Source organism: Phyllostomus hastatus, unplaced genomic scaffold, assembly GCF_019186645.2.
Source record: "Phyllostomus hastatus isolate PE091 unplaced genomic scaffold, TTU_PhHast_1.1 phas_contig_16, whole genome shotgun sequence".
Classification (NCBI taxonomy): domain Eukaryota; kingdom Metazoa; phylum Chordata; class Mammalia; order Chiroptera; family Phyllostomidae; genus Phyllostomus; species Phyllostomus hastatus.
The window spans coordinates 9,400,299-9,422,688 of NW_025333643.1; positions in this window are offsets into that span (position 1 = coordinate 9,400,299).

Here is a 22,390-nt window from a genome sequence, read left to right on the forward strand (position 1 = left end):
GGGTTCTCTGGGCTTTGTTTTGCAATGTCATTCATTGATCCCATTCATGAGGGCTTCACCCTCATGACCCAGTCACTTCCCAAGGGCCCCCTCTCCAAATACTATCACCTTGGGTTTTAAGTTTCAACATATGAATTTTGAGGGGACACAAATTCAGATCATAGCATTTCCCTTCAACTCAGACAGAAACCAAAGTCCAGAGATATTAATAAATGTAAGTATAGCATGCCAATGGCTGTACTAAGTACTTCACTAATGTCCATGCATTTAACACTGTGCAGGTGCTACATTATTTCATTAGACTCTCTTTAACAACCTGTGAGGTAGCTGTTATTGTCCCCTTTTTATAGCTGAGAAACTGACGCTTCATGTAGTGATTTCTCAAAGTTCCCACATTAGTTAAGAGGCAAAGCTGGAGTCAAAACCTAGAGCTACCTAGGAAAAAATCGGTTGGTATAGATAATGGTAAGAACATAACATGTCCAAATTAACATGGAAACCTGTCTCCTTCTGGCTGTAGGTCCTTTAGAAAGTCATTAACCATTGCCAAGCTTCAGTTCCCTGGCATAAAAACTTGAGCTCCTTCTCCAGAATAAGCACTACTTTAGTGTGAGCAATTATTAACAATGTTGTTGTTATTGTTGTTGTTCTTGTGCCTAAAATTACTTCCTTTTAAAATCCTGCTATGTGCATCAATATAGGCAGAACTTGAGGGCACTATGCTAAGTTAATAAGTCAAATGGAGAAAGACAAATAGCCTATATCACTTATATGCAGAACCTGAAAAAGCCAAACACAAAAACAGAGAGGAGAGTGGGGGTTACCAGGGGCTAGGAGGAGAGGGAAATCGGGGTGTGTTGATTAAAGAGTACAGACTTTCCATTATGAGATGGGTAAGTTCAGGGGCTCTAATATACAGTATGGTGATTATAGTTAATAATAGCGTATTACATACTTGAAAGTTGCTAAAAGAGATCTTAAATATCCTCTCCACACAAAAAGAAAGAAAGAATAATTATGTGACATGATAGAGTTGTTAGATAACCTATGGTGGTAATAATTTTATATATAAACCTACCAAGTTGACACATTGTACACCTTCAACTTACATAATGTTATATGTCAATTATATCAGTAAAGGTGAAAAAATCTTCCTTTCCACTTCACTCATTCATTCATTTTATTCAAAAATTTATTTCCATCCTAGAAATGGAGAGTGATAAACAAGGAAGAAAAAGCCTGTGACCTCAGGGGAAATGGTGGAGTAAACAGTTAATGGACACATATAAATAAGTAAAACAAGATCATTACAGGTGGTGATGCATAAAAATGAATGTAGAAAATGAAGTCCAGACAAAAGTAAAATTACAGAGGTCAGTTAAGACATGTTACAATAGCCAGATGAGATGGTGATGACACTGACCAGAGAAACAAGGGCAGAGATGATAAAATGGAAAAGCCTGCGATGCATTAAGCCCAAATGACTTGAACTGATATGGTAAATGAGATAAAGGGAAAAATTCAATTTGGGCCTAGAACCTAGCATGATGGTCTGAGAGACTAGATAAGGAAGACACACAGAAAAGAAGATTAGGGAAGGAAACAACTAGAACTTTGTTTTGCACATATAAGTTTGAGATTTCTATGAAATATTTAAGTTCAGATGCTATGTAGAATATTAGATACAAAAATCTAGAGCTAAGGGAGAAGTCTGGGTCAAAATATGCATATGCAAATCATCAGAATTCATGTTTGCAAAGCCATATGACTAGGTGAGAACTTCTAAAGAGAGGGTGTAGAGAGAGATGTGAAAAGGACTCAGGACCAAACCCTGAGGAGAGAAAGCCAGCAAAGGAGAATAAAAAAGAATGGCCTAAAGAAAGCAGCACAGCAGAGGCCAAAACAATAATAATTCAGGAGAGAGCAAAATCAAGGATGCTGAGAAGTCATCAAGATGAAGACAGAAAAGGGCCACATGGTGCTTTTGCCATGTGGAAGTTGTTGAAGACAAGCCAAGTCTCATTGGCTTAGTGAACATGGCAGCCTAGTTAGAGGTGGCTGAAGGGACAACAGCAGGTAAGGAACAGGAAACAGCAAGTGTGGAATAACTCAAAACATTTGCAGTGAGGCCTTAGCTGGTGTAGCTCAGTGGATTGAGTACAGGTCTATGAACCAAGGGGCCACCAGTTTGATTCCCAGTCAGAGCACATGCCTGGGTTCTGGGCGAGGTGTCCAGTAGGGGATATGCAAGAGACAACCATGCACTTGTGTCTCTCTCCCTCTCCTTCCTTTCCCCTCTCTCTAAAAATAAATTAAAAAATCTAAAAAAAAAATTGCAGTGAAAGAAGGAAGAGGAATATGGTGGCAGCTTCAGAGGAGGACATGGCATCAAAGGAGGGCTGTTTTTTTTTTTAAGATGGAGTAGAGCTCATTCATATGCTATAATTGACAAGCTAGAAAAGAGAAAAATGATGCAAGAGAGAGAAGTGCTAGAACAAAGACCTTGTAAAGCCCCTAGAGCACTCAGAGAGAGGTTGGTCTTTAGTATCAGTGGGAACACTCATTCCAGGGAAGCACAGTAAGACTTCAACAACATTAAATGGACAACAATGCGGGTAGGTTTGAGGGGCTGGGTAATGAATGGGACAATAAGGGCCTCCAATGGTTTTTGTTTAAGTTCTTAGTTTTGACATTCTGAGATGTGATAACTATATAGCCTAAGATCTTAAAACACAAAAGCAGAATTATTTTTCCCATTGGTAAAAGACCTGAAAGCTTAAATAATCCAAATCCCTCCTTTCATAGAAGAGATCCAAAGGAGCTGATTTGCTCAGGACACAAAGCTTCTAGGTAACAATGAGGAGACAATGAGCCAATTTACCAAAATCTTAATCTTTTTGCAAAATAAGCAGCTGTTCCATACTCTGCCTTGTACTTTCATAGACTGTAAAGTTCTCTCAGTACATTTCAAACAGATAACATTCCAACTTATATTAGTTAATTTTTTCTACTTTCCTGCTATAGATCAAGTTAGAGGGAATTAACTTTTGTACATAAGTGCACCAAACTACACAGCTGTGAGAAGTGTAGATAGAAACACAAAAGCAGCCAACCTGCAGAAAGTCTCAATTAAGGCTCCCAGGACACCACTGCAATAAAGGGTAATTTGGTGTTTGTAGAGGTATCCAGATTAACACATTACCACTGTGCATTTTCCCGATCACATAAACCTCCACAGGCTCCTTAGAATGTTTGGCTTAAGGTATAAAGTAGATTGGAAACATAAACCAATGTGAAAAGAGGCAGTTTGACATCAGAAAAAAATGTCTCAATCTTTTTTGAATTTGGGAACATTTTCCAACAGTAACAAAGCAAACCAGCAAGCTTACCAGCAGAAGCTAAAGTGAGGAGTTTGGCTACTTTGTACCTAGTTTCTGTCATGGTACCTGGCAAAGAGCCTTCTACATTTTGAGAAGAGCTCAAAAATATTTACTGTTATGCTGAATGGGGAAAAAAAGCCAATCAAGAAGTTACATACAGTATGGCTCTATTTATATAACATTCTCAAAATGACAAAATCATAGAGATGGAGAAAATAGTAGTTGTAGGAGGGCTTATGGATGAGGGGTGGGATGCAACATAGAAGGTAGGTCCAAGATGGCATCATAAGAAAATGTGCAGCTCACCCCCTCCCATGAGCACACTGAATGCACACCTATATTTAGAACAATTCCTCCTGAGAGACACCTGAAAGATGACTGAGCAGTTTCTATACAACTAAGAAGTGAGAAACCACATAGAGAAGATTGGGAAACCATGGGACCCCTCCCCCCAACCCCAGAATCTGAGGGAACTCATCAGAATCAGAGGAGCTGGTGAATGCCATTGTTTACATTCCCCCTACCCTTGGATAGCATGTATAGGAACTCTAGCCAAGTATTCTGGCCAACCTGCAAGCCTACAGTAGTGTTTCCCAAGCCACACCCCTAAAGCTAGCTCCAGTAAGAACAAGAAAGTGCTATAGGAGGCATGCACAGGGTCCTCCCACCAGAGCTAGATCCAGCAGGCCCAACAGAGTACTTAGGCTCACCCACACCAGGCCACAGCTGCACACACCCACTGGGCTGCCTTGCCTAGACAAAAAGCAAAACCACAAGAGAGCCACAGCATACATGCTGGAGAACTCCACCTGGAATGAAAGGAAATTGAGGTGCTACAGTGACTGCACCCTTGGGATAGTCCAGCTCAGACTAGCCTTTCGCAGCAGTCAATAAAAAAATAGGGCAAGCCATGCACATATAGGAACTCCCACAGAGAGTAAGAAGGAGAGGGCAGAGTGCTCCAGTGGCATGTGCCTCCACAGGACCTCCTGCCCAGAGCAGCAACACACAATCAAAACAATATGGTGAGCCATACACCCCCCTCCCCAGGCAGTTGCACCCAGATCAACGACAGAATCAGCAGGGCTCTACAGAACAATTCTACAGGGCTGCTCAACCTGGTTCAGAGGGGCAGGGAAGCCCACACACCAAGTTGTCCTGATCCAAACCTACTCCTTCCAGCCAGGTGGCACCCTGGGCACCATATGCAACCACCCTGACAAACCATGTGGCATATAATCTATACAGAGTCACTTTTATACAAGACCACTTTTTCAAGATTGAGAGAGACAACTATATCAACTAATTTACAGGAACAAACACAGAAAGTCAAACAAAATGGGGAAACAGAAAAGTATGCCCAAAATTAAGGAATCATAAAAAACCCCAAAACCAGAGAAAAAGTCTAATGAAAGAGAGATAAGTAATTTGCCTGACAAAGAATTCAAGAAATAGTCATAAGGATACTCAACAAACTTGAGAGTAGAATAAAAAAACAGAAAGCACTTCAACCAAGAGTTAGAAAATAAAATAAAGAACCAATCAGAGATAAAGACTACAATCATTGAAATGAAGGCAATGTCAGAAGTAATCAACAACAGATTAGTTAATACAGAAGAATGGATTAGATATCTGGAAGACAAAAGAATGAAAATCACCTAAGCAGAAGAGAAAAATGAAAAAAATTAATTAGGATAGTATAAGAGACCTCTGGGATAATATCAAGTGCTCTAATCCTTACTACAGGGATTCCAGAAGAAGAGAGAGAGAGAAGTGGGCAGAAAGTATATTTGAAAAGTAAAGGCTGAAAACTTTTCTAATCTGGAGAAGAAAACAGACATCCAAGTCCAGGAAGAACAGTAAGTTCCAAACAAGACCAACCAAAAAAGACCCACATAAAGACAGCATGGAGAAAATGAAACCCTAGTACAGGGTTGGTGGAACACAGACTGATACAGCCACTGTGAAAAACAGTATAGAATTTCCTCAGAAAACTTAAAATGGAACTGCCCTTTGACCCAGCAATTCCATTGCCTGGATTGTTCCCTAAGAAACCAGAAACACCAATTCAAAAGAACCTATACACACCAATATTCATAGCAGCACAATTTATAATAGCCAAGTACTGGAAGCAGCCTAAGTGCCCATCAGTAAATGAGTGGATCAAAAAACTATGGTACATTTACATGATGGAATACTACACAGTAGAGAGAAAGAAGGAGCTCCTACCCTTCATGAAAGCATTGATGGACCTGGATAACATTATGCTAAGTGAAATAAGTCAGTCAGTGAAAGACAAATACCATATGATCTCACCTATAAGTAGAACCTAATCAACAAAACAAACAAGCAAGCAAAATATGACCAGAGACATTGAAATTAAGAACAAACTGACAGTAACCAGAGGGGAAATGGGAGAGGATAATGAGGGAGAAAGAGAGAAGGGTTGTCAGGAACATGTATAAAAGACACATGGACAAAGCCAAAGGGAGGTAGGATCAAGGGTTGGAAGTGGGAATAACTGGGGTGGGGGGGAGTACTGGGGAGGATGGAAACAAGTGTACTTGAACAACAATAAAAAGTATCTATCACTTCAAAAAATTTTAATAAAAATACATTTTTTAAAAAAAGAAAAAAATGGCAAAAGTTAGGAGAAACAGACAATCTTGAAGGCAGTAAGACAGAAACAAAAAGTCACATACAGGGGAAACCTTATAGGCCTATCAGCTGATTTCTCAACAGCAACTCTACAGGCCATAACAGAGTGGCAGGAAAATTTAAAGTTCTGGAAGAAAGGAACCTACAATCTAGAATGCTATTCCCAGCAAAGTAATCATTCAGAACTGAAAGAGAGAGAAAGAGTTTCCCAGACCAGTAAAAACTAAATGAATTCACCACCACTAAACAGGCTTCACAAAAAATGTTGAAATGTTTTCTGTATGCAGAAAAGGCCATAACCAGAAATAAGAAAAAATAAGAAAAATATTGATGTAAAGGCAAATATACAATAAAGACAGTGAATCAAACACTTGAAAAGCTAACATGAAAGTAGCAAAAACAAAAGTAGAAAAATTAACTGCAACTAATACAATAGTCAGGGGAAACATAAAACAAAATGATATAAAACATGATGTCAAAAACAAGGAGTGGAGGGGAAGTAAAATTTCAGTGCTTTTAAAGTTTGAACTCAAACACCTATCAGCTTCAAATAACTGCTATAGATATAGTTAGCTATATATATAAACAACATGGTAGCCACAAACCAAAAACCTACAAAAATAAAAAGAAAGGAACCCAAACAAAATACTAAAGAAAACCAGTAAATCAAAAGGAAAGAGATCAAGAAAAGAAAAAAGGAATAGAGAAGAACAAAACCCACCAAAAATAATTGACTGAATAACAGTAGTGTGTACCTGTTGAGAACTTCCCTGCCTGGTTTCAGAAGCTATACCCGCTCCCTTCCCCTCCCCCATGGCTAAGGCTGAGTGAAAGACCTTGGGATCATAAGCCACTAAAGAGACAAAGCTTATTTTCCTCACAGGGGTGCTGCCCTGCCCCCTTTACTTCACCCTGCTTGGCCCTGGGTGGATGACTGGCTAGCCAATGACAGGTAAGATTCCTCAAGAGAGGGATGACCTAAGACATGCATGGTCGCAATAGGACCCTCAGGGAAGGACTTGGGGGACTACAAGAAAAAGGAGGTAATGGACCCTCACCCCTCAGCTTGGACAGCCTGAGTCCTCGTTCTGCCTTAAGAGTTCTCCTAATCTCTTGGCTGCCTTACTTCCTCAGCCTGACTTAAACCTGAAACAATGCCAGAAGGAGGTGCAGCTCTAAGCAGGAATGGGTAGTTCCCTGAGGTGATCAGACCTAAGAAAGAATGCATAAAATCCTGTGAAACCTGCTTTGCTAAGAATGCTCTCAATTTTCTGATAAGGGTCAAAGCATGAAATGAGTTTGTTTCCCAAAGTTTTATAGCTCTTAGCTAACTAACCCTGACTCAGAATAAGCCCTCAAAGTTCTTTGAATGTTATCTATTGTTTGATCATTATTTCCTGACAATCATTGATGAGCTTTACCTATATTCCTGTGCAAATTGAACCCAATAAAAGCCCATTGAAGAACAGGCTCAAGGCCCTCCTCCTTTGAGAGATTGGCTACCTTTCCTCCCCAAGCGGATCACATCTTGGTAGACTTATTCTCATCTGCAACAGCCAGGGGGATTCTTCTGGACAAAGCTCCCCCACATATATCTACCAATAATTGCTTTAATGGTAAATGGACTAAATGCTTCAATCAAAACACAGGGTGACAGAATGGATAAAAATAAAAATAAGAACTATCTACAGATTGAAAGACACACAGAGAATGAAAGTGAAAGTAATGGGAAAAGATATTCCATGCAAACAGAAACAAAAAGAAAGTTGGACTAGCAATACTCATATCAGAAAAAATATATATTCTAAAACAAAGAAAATAAAAAGGGACAAAGAAGAACAATACATAATAATGGAGGGATCAATCCAAGAAAAGCATATAACAATTGTAAATAGCTACACACCCACGTAGGAGCACACAAGTATATAAAGCAAATATTGATGAACATTAGGCCAGAAAGTAACAGTAATACAATAATAGTTGAGGATTTTTAATACCCCATTTACCCTACCCAGATAGAAAATCAATAATAAGGGCCTTAAATGCCATATTAGACCAGAATGATTTAACAGATATTTTTAGAACTGATCATCCCAAAACTGCAGATTCCACTTTTTTCTTGAGGGCACATGGAAATTTTCCAGGATATATCATTATTAGGCCACAAAACAAGCTCAATAAATTCAAGAAGACTAAAATCATATCAAGCATATTTTCTGATCACAGTGGCAGGAAACTAGAAATCAATTTATAGGAAGAAAACTGAAATAAACAGATATGTGGAGATAAAACAACATGCTACTAAACAGCCAATGGATCAAAAAAGGAATCTGAAAGTACCTTGAAACAAATGAAAATGAAAACACAACTTTAGAAAATATTTGGGATACAGCAAAAGCAGTTCTAAGAGGAAAGTTCATAGCTATACAGGCATACCTCAAGAAGCAGAAAAAATACCAAATAAACAACCTAACTTGACACCTAAAGGAACTAGAAAAAGAACAAACAAAACACAAAGTAGGAAAAAAAGACATAATAAAGATCAAAGTGGAAATAAATGAAATAGAGACAATTATAAAAAGCAAAAAAGATCAATGAAATTAAGAGCTGGTTCTTTGAAAGAATAAAATCAACAAAACTCTATCAAGACTCATCAAGAAAAAAAAAAGAAATCCCAAATAAATAACATAAATGAAAGAGGAGAAATTATAAACAACAGCACAGAAATGCAAAGGATCATTAAAGCACATAATGAAAAATTATATGCCAATAAATTGGACAATCTAGAAGAAAAGAATAAAGTTCTAGAAACATATTGCTTTCTAAAGCTAAACTAGGAACATACAAAAAAATCTTCCCTGGCTGGTATGGCTCAGTAGATTGAGTTCTGGCCTGTGAATCAAAGGGTCCCTGGTTGGATTCCCAGTCTAGGGCACATGCCTGGGTTGCAGGCCCGGTCCCCAGTAGGGGGTACATGAGAGGCAACCACACATTGATGTTTCTCTCTCTCTTTCCCTCCCTTCCCCTTTCTAAAAAAGTAAATAAACAAAATAGTTTTTAAATCTGAGTAGACCAATTACTAGCAATGAAATTGAAGCAGTAATCAAAAAAAGTCCCAACATAATTGAACAAAAATATTTCTTTTAAATAAAAGAAATTTTAAAAAATAAAAAATAAAACCTCCCAACAAACAAACGACTAGAAGAAAATAACTTCCCTGGTGAATTCTACCAAACATTTAAAGAAGAATACCTACCCTTTTCAAACTATTCCAAAAAAGTGAAGAAAAAAATGCTTCCAAGCTCATTCTATGAGGCCAGCCTTACCCTGAATAACAAAACCAATGACACTGCAAAAAAAAAAAAGAGAGAGAAAGAACTACAGGCCAATATCCATGATGAAAAATAGATTCAAAAATTATCATCAAAATACTAGCAACCAAAATCAACAATACCTTAAAAGGGTAGCTATTATTAAAAAGACAACAAATAACAAGTGATGGTAAGGATGTGGAAGAAAGGGATACCTTATACACTGTTGGTGGGACTGCAAATTGGTGCGGCCACTATGGAAAACTATATGGAAGTTTCTCAAAAAAACAAAAATAGACCTACCATATGACCCAGCAATCTTACTCTGGGCATTTATCCAAAGAAAACAGAAAAACCAATTTAAAATGACATATGCACCCCTATGTTCATTGCAACATTATTTACTATATTACTATAGCCAAGATATGAAAGCAATCTCAGTGTCTATTGATATAGAAATGGATAAAGAATGTGAAAGGGGTGTGTGTGTGTGTGTGTGTGAGAGAGAGAGAGAGAGAGAGAGAGAGAGAGAGAGAGAGATGGTATGTCCAGAAAGTATCCAGCCATGTACTATGAAAAATAGACATTTATTGAAAAAGATGCAAGAAACATTATACACAGGACAGTGATGCTTCAGTCTCCTTCAAAGTAGGCACCTTGGGACCTCACACAAGTCTCCCAACCGTCATTATCTCTCCCATCATATTTTCCTCAATCTTATCTATGATCTGACATCTCTTCCCTTTCAAAGGTGATTTTAATTTTCAGAAAAGCCAAAAGTCACAGGGTGCCATATCTGGGCTGTTGGTGTGGGGTGGGGGGTAGTGCTGAGTCACCTGAGTGATATGTTTTGCAAAAAAACTCTGCATGAGACATGATGCATGAGTGAGTGTTGCCCTGGTAAAACTGCCAACCACCAGTTGCCCCTAGCTGTGGCCTTCTGAATCTTCCGAATAGTTTCCACAGAGGAGTGTTCAAGCTTAATAAAAATTTAATGCAGATTCATTGCTCTACTCACTCAGTCACTTTGAATGTGATGGCCACACAGTACACCTGCTTACTCAACAGCATCTACCACCCCCACTGACTAGTACAGTGAGGTTGTCATTGTTCATACATGCACAATCCAGTCCACTCTCCTTGGCAGCCAGGTAATACTGATGTCACAGAAACTGTTCTTGTTATATTAACAATGGCTGGAATTTTTCCAGACAGAGTGTGAGCGTGTGTCTATATACACACACATTCACACACATACCTGTTCAATGGAATACTATTCAGCAATAAAAAAGATCAAAATCTTGCCATTTGCAACAATGTGGATAGACACAGAAGGCATTATACTAAGTAAAATAAGTCAGAGAAAGACAAATGCTGTGTGATTTCTCTTACATGTGGACTCAAATAATGAACAAAACAAAAACAGACTCATAGAAACAGAGATAAAAGTGGTGGCTGCCAGGGTCAGGGGTGGACGGATGGGTGGAAAAGGTGAAGGGGAATATAGTCAATAATATTGTGGTAAGTTCGCACAGTGACAGATGATTACTAGGTTTACTGAGGTGATCACACTATAAGGAATATAAATGTTGATGACTGTATTGTATACCTGAAACTAATATTGCATACCAACTATACTGAATAAATTGTGTGAAAGTGTAGCTCAAGGGAGTTCCTGTATGGTAAGGAGTTGTGTCTTGATTATGGTGGTGACACAAATCTGGACATATGATAAAATGGCATAAAACGACACACACACACACAAACTGCTGAAATCTGAATCAGTTCTGTAGATTGTACCAATGCACTTCCCTGGTTTTAATGTTGCACTGCAGGGACACAGGATGTTCTCATTGGGGGAAGCAGGGTGAGGGTACTCAGGTGTTTGCTGTACTATTTTTTCAACTTCCTGTGAAAATTTTAAAGAGCTTCCTTCTCTATATGTTGACTAAATTCTTTTAACTGGAGTCCTCATGAATATTCTGTGACAGGTATTTTCAGCCTACCCACTGAACACTTGAAGAAAGAGACTCAGGTATTTTGTAGTGGTTAATAGAAGAAGTCTCAGTCCGAGTACCTGGACTCCAGTTCCACAACCACTAATGAGCTCTTTAACATTGGAAAAGTGCCTGACTCTTCTGTGCCTTTCCTTTCTATAAATAGATAGAGCACATATTCAGCTCAAAACACAAGGCCTAGGATATCAACAATAAATGCTAGAGGTTGTTATTATCATCATTATTATTAAGTTACCCAGTATAGAAGTGGCAGAGCTGAAATTCAAATGTAGATCTGTCTGATTCCTAAGTCTTATTTCTGATTAGCCTATAATACTACCTCCTGTTTGAATGGCAAATGAAGAAATGAACAGTTATTCATTGTTTCAACTCCTCTCCCCCACCCCACCACCACACACACACACACACACACACTTGCTCTCTGAGTCAGAAACACCTCTGTGTTAATTTCCTAGGGGTGCCATATAAAGGACCAGAAACTGAGTGGCTCAAAGTAAGTTTTTTGGGTTGCAAGTCTGAAACCAAGGTGTTAGCAGAGCCATTCACCCTCCAAGACCTGTAAAGAACAATTCATCCTTACTTCTCCCACGTTCTGGTGGTGGTCATCAATCCTTGGCCTTCCTTGGCTTGTAGCTAAATCACTCCAATTTCTGCCTCTGGCACCTTCAGATGACCATCTTCCTTCTGTCTCTCTCTCTCTCTCTCCCCCTCCATTTCTTATAAAGACACCAGTCAGACTAAATGAAGGGCCCACCTTACTCCAATATGACCTCATCATAACTTACATCTTAATTACAACTGTAAAGACCCTATTTCCAAAAGAAGGTCACACTTGCAGGTATCAGCAGTTAGAACTTCAATCTCTCTCTCACATTGGGGGAGGGGCACAATTCAGCCCACAGGGCCACCCAGATGGTTTCCAAAGCCATCTCAGACTCCATCTGCCCTCTCTTCCACTCAGCATAGAAACCTCTTGTGCTTTCTCCCCTTCCTGTTCAAGACAAGCTCTTTGTTATCCACTGTTTATTGAAATGAGAGTTTCTGGAAGTTTTCAGTGCAGATGGGCATTTCTCTTCAAGATCAAGTTCAGCTTTCTCACACAAAGCCCACAAGCACAGGGGGCATTGTGCCCCATTTTCATTTCAAGCTGCTTAAGTGATCATTTATGGCAGGACATAAAAATTATCACTGTTTTGAAAGAGACACTAAACTGGTGTTCCAGGTAATTATACCTCCAGGCCAAGTCATTATTTTTCAGGAGTTTTAATTATCAGGATGGGCACACTATTGTTTATTAAATCCTTTGTATTCCATAGACAGTGTCTGAAGAAGATGAATACCATCTCTTTTCCCAGCTATGCTCAGTTTAACAAATTCATCTCACTGTTCCTCTACCATGATCAGCTGATGAGATCAAGAGCAGGATCTGGGAGAACATGAGCACACCCAGGACAATATGTCCTGGTGCTCAGGACCAAGGATGCAGGCCTCAGAATTAGAGTATCCAGGTTCCAATCAGCCTCTGCCACCTTCAGTTGTGATCTTAGAGCACATTGCCCCCACTCTTCCTGAGCTTCTGGTTCTTCATCTACTCTGTAGAGATGACAAAAACAACCATCTCCTGTGGTCTGTCTATAGATGAAGTAGCAATGAGGACTGATGTCAATATTTTACTCCTCAAGCTCAAAAACATTTCAAGGGAAAAATGAGATGTGGCTTCAGAGAGCTGGCTTATGTCCCATTTCCAGAAACTATGAACAAGCCATCCCAAACCCACGTGTAATCTGCAGTTCAGAAACACAAGCAAACTCCTCCCCTCAAAGTGGCAGAGGACACGGACATTATTGTTAACCCTTTCATGCACTTATTAGAGTTGGTAGTGAGGTGTTTATGTGAGGGAAGCAGTGTGGTATAATGGTTGCAAGCTCAGATTCTGGCACTAGATTGTTTGGGTTCAAATCCCAACCCCATCTTTTGTTTATTTACTCTCCTGGTGACTCAGTTTTCTCATCTGTAAAAGGGAAATTAGACCAATACCAACTCCATCTGGTAAATGAAATTATCATGATTGCTAAATGAGTTAAAATATGCAAAGTAATTTAATCATTGCCTGGCTCGTGGTAACTGCTATACATATAAGAGTTTGTTAGGTAAATAAACAAACAAACACATGGTAAGTACTCAATAAATGTCAGCTATCAATGTCTGTATATTACTATCTCAATGGTCAAAAAACTATGGCCCATAGGAACAAATCTGACCCTCTACTTGTTTGTATAAAGTTTTATTGGAACATATCCATGTCTACTCATTTACATATCTTCTAAGGCTACTTTTCTGCTATGAAGGCAGAGTTGAATGATGCAACAGATACACTATGACCAGCAGATATTTACCATCTGGGCCTTTAAGAAAATGTGTGCCGTTTGCTGGTCTCTCTCCTTGACCAGACTCTGAGTACTTTCAGAACAAGAATTAGGCTTTGTCTTATTCACAATTTTATTCCATCTAGCACAGTCCCTTGTAGTACATGTTCTATAAATATTTGTTGAAACAATAAATAAATAACCAAAACCATAAATAAATAATTGAAACCTAGCTTTATGCATCAGGACATGAAAAATAATAGCTACCACTACTACGCACTTGCCGCAGGTGCACACCAGGCCAAGAGCTTTGTTCTGTTAAGTCATTTAACTCTCACGTCAGTCTCAGACCCAGGTACTATTACCATCTCAATTTTGGACAGGAGGAAACTGAAGCAGAGGAATTACAACAGTTGTGTCACTCAGAACAGTGACACAACTGACATGTGATAATACTGAAGCTCAAACCCTGGTTTTCTGACTCAAAATCCCATGTTCATATATCACTCCTTATTTAGAAGGAGTTTAGCAATTTGAAAAAAAAAAAGCAGTTGATACATTTCCTATGGCTGTATCCTTCAAACTGTATTTTGCATTATTTTTATTCCTGTGCTCCTATTTAACTCAGAGGTCTAGGTTTTAACTGGGTCTACATTCCACCAGTTGCAAAGTGAAAAATACAATCTTACCACCACTTGTCTTTTCCAACTACAATATGCAAATTGACTGGTTTGACTTCTGCTGCAGTGGGTCAGCTACCAATTATTTAACTAACTAGCTGCACTAGTTGGCCTGTTGTTTTATAGACTATCATAATAGTTACTGAGTTGGAGCAACCTAAGAGTGTGAATGTCTGATATTTTGTCAAAGTAGGCATTTATTCTGATGAGTGCTGTCATTCAAGGACTTTTTAGTTTTCACACATATGTTTAAAACACATCTCTCCTGCAGGTAATTTTGCCACCTGTACTGGGCCTATTTAATGCTTCTCCCAGGACTTGCTCATCCCCGCCTGCCCCTCAGATCTCGCCACTTGTTCAGAGAACACAGCCTGCTGCTGCCTTCCCCTTGTTCCCTAGAACCACCAGTTGGTTCAGCCTCCCCAGGTGGAAACAGACCAAATTCTGGAGTTACTCCAAGAAAGTCACCAAGGAGGTCCACCTAACTGGGCTTAAACTGTGATTTGGCTAACTTGTTATTGCAGCATAACCTAGCATTATATTAGCCTGACTAAATCCATTATCACTTCACTTTCCACTCTGCTAAGAATTAGGGAAACTCTCTGACCTCAATTATCGCCATGAGGCCAACAGGAATATGCTGTGTCATGTTGAATAATTGTCTTGAGATAGCATGTTGAGTGGAAACAGCCTTTTTATGTCCCAGTAACAAGTACCCTGTCTTACTTAGAGACAATTTCACCCCTTAAATTAGGTTGAGTTTCTCCAGAAGCAGGCCTGAGGCAAGGATATAAATGAATTAGTTCACTTGAGACACAATGGCAATGGAATGGAGAAATGAGATAGGGATGAGAAGGAAGTCAATTAAAGGTGCATTCTGGAGCAAGTTACTGCTGTAGGCGACTGGAGGTCAAGTTTGATGGAGAACTCTGGGACACAGGAGAACAAGCCTTAACTTATCCCAAGTTGCAGGGGAGCTGGAACACTTACTCACCAACTCTTCATCTGCCATTAACTGTCTCTGGGCCACTGTTCCAGCACTTCCAGCTTCATACTCTCTCACACACACAGAGCACTTAACGACAACAAAAACCCCTCAGACAGAGAGCCACAGATAGGCACAGGTAGTCCCAGGTACTCTGTGTGTATAAATCAGTGCTAGGAGTCTATGGGAGGCACAGGCCCTGTGAGCTACACCCTCTATATCCAAACTATGCCACCGCCAAACTCAAACCTATGCTAACAACTTCAGAAAGTCTCTTTCACCTCCAGTGATTTTCCCTGCAAGGCGGGACATATTGCATCCTCCCATTTAAAATTATTTCAACAAGTTGAATTCCATATCACAAATACAGAAAGTTGCCACAGAAGTGACAAATCCCATCTAGCATCTATATATCACTTTAGTATTGTTCACTTCACTTCTCAGCCTGAAGCACGCTTGGTAGGTTGAAAACCCCAGTATCCTGGCTATTCATGCAATGCCTCCTAACTAAATCCGGTGAGTCCAGATTTCTTGGCATATGTGGCCTTCAGCAGAGCTGAGGCACCCTGAGGAGCATCTGTGCCATGGAAGCAGTGTGTACATAATCAACAGCCCTCCGCTTTCTCTTTTGTGAGGTCTCTCTGAACAAGTCTCTATTTCTGTAAGGTACTGCCGAATCCTGGACATTTTCCTCACAGAAAAGTGATTAAGTCTGTCACCCTTATCACTGTAGGGGTGACTCCTTCCCATTAAAATGACCTAATTGCTGCTGTTCTCTCACAGGCTGCTATAATTACTTGCTGAGTTATTATGAGTTGAAAAGGCATAGCATAGATAGCTTTACCTTCCTCTCCTACCTGCAAGTAAATGTAGGAAGGTTCTAGAAATGCATAGGAGTTGTCATAGGCCTCTTTTTGGCTTAGTGATATGTTGGATTGGGAGCTAGAGGGGGTGAGGGTTATATGGAAATACCCACACCAACTTTAGTTGTAATGAGACAACTCTTTCAACTTCAGTAACTCCTTGCGCTCAGCGAACCTGCTATGGGTGGCACGGAAGTGTCTTTTTTGTTTTTTTTACAACATGGATATTCAAGGTGACACTGAAATGGCCTGTGTGTTTTTTGCTAAATAATTAAAACAAAAAAAATGATTGTTTGCAAGTATAGGGGAATGTTTGATTAAGTACCAGTGATGAGAATTACTATCAATTCACAGATGCTGGGCCAGCCCACATTGGAGAGCCATATGGATAACATTACTAAATGAAGCACTAATATACAACTTAATTTTGGATAAAATTATCTCATTTTTTTAAATGGGGGGAACTTGTTTAATGATCTAAGTATCTGGAAATAGGTCAGTTCATTTCATTGTGCCACATACAGAAAAGAAGATTCAGTGGGGAATAAGGCAGACATGATGAATAAGCCCCTACCAGGCAGAGAAGGCAGCCAAAAGTCCAAGCCACATGAGCCATGCTTCATTGACAGCTTTGGATTATTAAGAAAACAATTGCCAAGACATAAAATAATATTCAGAAGCTGTTGCCAGATAATATGCTGTCTTTTCAATGGTTAAAGTAGCCCATGAAAATCTTCCTTGACAAAGCCTTTCTCCTCCACTGCTGATTTACAGAGAGCATCATTCCCAGGCAGAAGCAGTTAGCTTTAATTTATGGTAAGCCAGGACTGACCAAGGAAGTGAAGTCAGCAGATAGCCGGCATCAGAGTAGATGATGAACTCAGCTATTCATGTAAATCTTTCTTCATTTTATGAACTACCAGAAATCACAGAGAGGACCAATTTCCCACCTGCTTATTAGTACTTTGCCCCTCTATCAAAATGACATTAACCATCCAAATCCTAAATGATTGAATGTCACATGTTCTTGCAGTAAAAGGGACTTGAGACATCATCTAGCCCATTTCTTCGAGTTCATAACTGGGAAAAGTGATGCTCAAAATGAGCAAGTTGCCATCCAAGATCACCCAGCTAGTTTGCAGCTGAGTAGTACTCAAGCCCAGAGGCCCTGCCTTTAGCTCAGGGCTCTTGCCACCACTTCCTACAGCACAGAATTATGAATTTTGTGAGACTATGACTAAGCGCACCAGACTGGGTAATCTGTAACATATTGACCCAGATCTCAAGCCTCATCTTTTGGGTAAATTAGGTACCTCTGGATGTTTCTTAATAATACTCAGATCACTAGGTGCTACTGGGCACACTGAAGAAGTAACTTACTAAGCAAAGTCACTGTGAAATAAACATCCATTGATCTTTGTCTCATCACAGCAATAATACATAAGGCTCCGAGAAGAGTCTGGCAGCCCTCCAGGAGAAGATAAGGCATTTGGATTTCACCTGTTTGAGAACAGAAGGGCCCAAATGATCTCCAAACATCTCCCCTGGTTCTCAGGTTCTATAAATTGAATTTATATATTTTAAGGTTGAATCCTAGTAGCATTTCTGTAATATAACCTTATAAAATTTTTATATTTTATCTGTCTAGCTCTTCACTGGTTACAAAGCTTGTTCACTCATATAAAGTCATTATCTTCTAATAGCCCTTTGAGGTTAGAAAGGCAGGAATAAAATGTTTTTAGCAATGCTGGGAAGGAGAAATGCATAAAGGTTAAGAATGGCAAGTCAGAGAGACCTGGATTCCAGCCTTACCTCTGCTCCTCACTACCCATGACCTGATTAACTTCTCTGAGCCTCAATTTCTTCATTAAAGTGTGCATCACAATAGCAAGATGTGATAAGAATCATTCATTAATGAAGCAACGTAGGCTCCCTGCATTCAGATCCAGAATGCTTTCTATCCAACCATCCTACCACTAGATTGCCTTCCTCCATTACCCATGGCTTTTATTTTCTGTCTTCTGATGCTTTGACATCTGGGGGCTTGCTGACTCTGGAGAGGCCACCCCTCTCAAGGCCAGCCCTGAGCCCATTCCCCCGAACCACCTGCTTCACAGGACTCTCACATTCCAGGCCCCCAGCCACCTGTTCTAATCAGCCTACAGCCAGGAACCAGAAAACCAGGGACAGCCCCTATGCCCCAGAGACCATTGAAATTATTCAAACTATCCAATCCTAAGCCTGTTTATCCTGTCTTCCAGAAAACCACAAAAGTTTCTTACCACAATTCCTCTCTTTCCCTATGACCCTCACTGACTCTGCTGCTTTCCTGTGTGTCCCCCTTTACCTGGAGGGACGACAGGCCCCCTGTTCTTGGGAGCTATGAGTAACAAACTTTTTCAATCATCTGTTGGCCTCACTATACCTCAAGTTTTCCTAATAATACACTATATTTTAGGGCACCCTCACCATCTTGTACCCACCCCAGCATTGCAGGAGAGGTCCTATAGCAGATGTTCAGTGAGTGGCTGGCAGTTAATTTTATGTGTCAAATTGGCTGGGCCACAGTGTCCAGATATTTGGTCAAATATCATTCTGGATGTGTCTGTGAAAGAGTTTTTGGATGAAATCAACATTTAAATCAGTGTACTTTGACTTAAAGCAGATTGACCTCCATGGTGTGGGTGGGCCTCATTCAATCAGTTGAAGGCCACAGGAAAACAAAGACTGACCTGCCCAGAGGAAGAAGAAGTTCTACCCCAAGACCAAATTGCAGCTCTTCCCTGGGTTTCCAGCCTGCCACTGCCCTGCAGATTTGGAGCTTGCCTCTACAACCAGATGAGCCAATGCCTCAAAATAAATAAATAAACACATACACACGTACCTCTTTTTGACTCTGTTTCTCTGGAAAACCCTAATACAGTCATGATGAGATTCAATTTACAAAATCACATCTGCTGTGAAGAAGAATGCTCATAGCATCACTCTCCATAATAGGCAACAGCCCAAGTGGTCACTGACTGTGGTTTCAATAAATAAATAATAGTATACTCACTGAAATACTACAAAGATAACAAATGAACTACAACTACACTCAACATGGACACGACTGCCATGGCTGCCACGGCTGCCATGGCTGCCAAGTAATATGCTTGCCACGAATGCCAAGCATATTACTGAGGGAGTCAAACTAATCAGTGGTACCAGAAGTCAGGACGGGATCATCCTAGGAGGAGAAACTGGATGGCAGGGACCCAAGGGCACTTTGGAGTGCACCTAACAATGTTGTTTCTTGACCTGGGGGCTAGTGACACATGTAAACCAATTAGTGACAAATTCATGGAGCTGTATGTTGATAATTTGTGTCCTCTCCTATATGTATGTGACCTTCACAAACTTTACAAAGATAGAAATATAAATAAAAATGATTTTTAAAGTAATTATTGTAACTGCAACACATCTTCAAGGTTATAATAGGTATTCATATATTGGACACTTGGCAGTATAGCAAAGAATGTCAAGTTTGAAATTACCTTATATAACTGAATGTGTTATATGTTTTCTAAACTGAATTTTGAAAAACATGCTATAGCATCAGTCTCACATCTCTGGAAACACGGAGAAAGCCCAGGCTTTTGAAGCCCAAAATCACCACAGCAGATACATCAAGTGCTCTTTTATTTCCACAGGGCACAGAGTCCCACAGAGAACCTGACAAAATAACCCTCTCAGCATCTAGGTTTTTTCAGAAAATGGAATTTCCCACTGTAATTATCTCAAGTGTCTCTGGGTAAGTTGAATAAATTAGACATGCAATCTGTACAGCACACTCCAAGAACTGCAAGTCATTCTCTGAACTTAAAAAGTAATGGAAAAAATGGCAAAGAAAAACTAGAAAACTGTTGTTACCTGGACAATGAGAGCAAACACTTAGATTTCAGGCTTGAGGCAAGGGAGTAGTTTGTGTGTTATCTTTTTCAGTAATTGTGTTCAGAAATGGATTGACTCAGGAATGCTGTTGGACTTTTTATTGGAAAAGTGGCATTCAGATATCACTTGGGAAAGGGGAAACGTGAGCTGAGGAAATCTGTCAGTTTCCACAACTCTTTCTCCAGGCTCCGGCATCTGTAGGTCATGGGGTATGCTTAGCACATACAGCAGCAAATGCTGGTCAGTGCCCTAGGGATAAAGTCTACAATACTTAAACTGCTCCCCACCCATCCCCGTCCACCTGCCTCCCTGCCCCTCCAACACACACCCAGTGCTACAGTTGGTCTGCACTTCTGGGAGTTATAGGAATACACCAAGAGTCCTGACCTTCACACCTTGGGGCACCTGATGCTTTACCTGGAGAACTGCTCATCCCTCAAGACCCAGCTCTCCTTCCAAAGGCTTTCCTTAACCCGCACCCCCAACAAGTCCATGCAGGGCAACCCCCAGTGCAGGCCCTCCTCATAGTGGCACTAATTGTCTGGATCCATGGTGACCTGTAATATGTGTAAGGATGTGAGGAAAGGGAACCTTTGTACATTGTTGGTGGCAATGCAGACTGGTGCAGCCACTGTGGAAAGCAATATGGAATTTCCTTAGAAAATTAAAAATGGTACTACCTATCACCCAGCAGTTCCACTTCCAGAAATATATCCAAAGAACCCTGAAACACTGATTCAAAAGAATATATGCACCCTATGTTCACTGAAGCATTATTTATAATAGCCAAGATTTGGAGCAGCCCAAGTAACCCTCAGATGAATGGATTAAAAAAACCATGGTATATTTACACAGTGGAATAATATCCAGCCATAAAAAAAAGAAATATTTTCTTATTGTTGTTCAAGTACAGTTGTCTCCATTTTCCCCCAGGACTCCCCCCCGCTCAGCCCCAGGCATCCCCACCTCCCACCCTCAATCCTACCCTCCTTGGCTTTGTCCATGTGTCCTTTATGACTTGATGACTCTTCCCCTTTTTCCCCTGTTACCCCCTCCCCACTCCCCTCTGGTTACTCTCAGTTTGTTCTTTATCTCAGTGTCTCTGGTTACATTTCACTTGTTTGTTTTGTTCACTAGGTTCTACTTACAGGTGAGATCATGTTATTTGTCTTTCACTGCCTGGGTTATTTCACTTAGCATAATGCTCTCCAATTCCATCCATGCTGTTGTGAAGAGTAGGAGCTCATTCTTTCTCTTCGCTGCATAATATTCCATTGTGTAAATGTACCACAGTTTTTTGATCCACGCATTTACTGATGGGCACTTAGGTTGCTTTCAATACTTAGCTATTGTAAATTGTGCTGCTATGAACATTGGGGTGCATGGGTTCTTTTGAATTGGTGTTTCAGGATTCTTGGGATAAAATCCTAGCAGTAGAATTGCCAGGTCAAAAGACAGTTCCATTTTTAGTTTTCTGAGGAAATTCCAAACTGTTTTTCCACAGTGGCTGCACCAGTCTGCATTCCCACCAACAGTGCACTAGGGTTCCCTTTTCTTCACATCCTCACCAGTACTTGTTTGTTGATTTGTTAATAATGGCCATTCTGACCAGTGTGAAGTGGTATCTCATAGTGGTTTTAATTTGCATCTCTCTGATGGCTAGTGATGCTGACCCTGGCAAACCTTTCATATGTCTGGGTCCTCTGTGTGTCCTCCCTGGAGAAGTATCTGTTCAGGTTCTTTGCCCAGTTTTCAATTGGGTTGTTTGTCTTTCTGGAGTAGGGTCATGTGAGTTCCTTATATATTTTGGAGATCAAATCCTTGTCTGAGATATCATTGGCAAGTATATTTTCCCATATGGTTGGTTCACTTTTCATTTTTCTGAAGTATTATTTAGCCATGCAGAAGTTTTTTATTTTGAAGAACTCCCATTTGTTTATTCTTTCCTTTATGTCTCTTACTCGAGGGGATGTATCAGTAAAAATATTGCTGTGTGGAATATCTGAGATTTTCCTGCCTACGTTCTCCTCTAGGACTTTTATGGTGTTGTGACTTATATTTAAGACTTTTATCCATCTTGAGTTTATTTTTGTGCATGGTGTAAGTTGGTAGTCGAGGGTTTTTTTGGTTTGTTTTGGGTTTTGTTTTTTTTTTTAGCATGTAGCTGTCCATATCTCCCAACACCATTTGTTGAAGAAG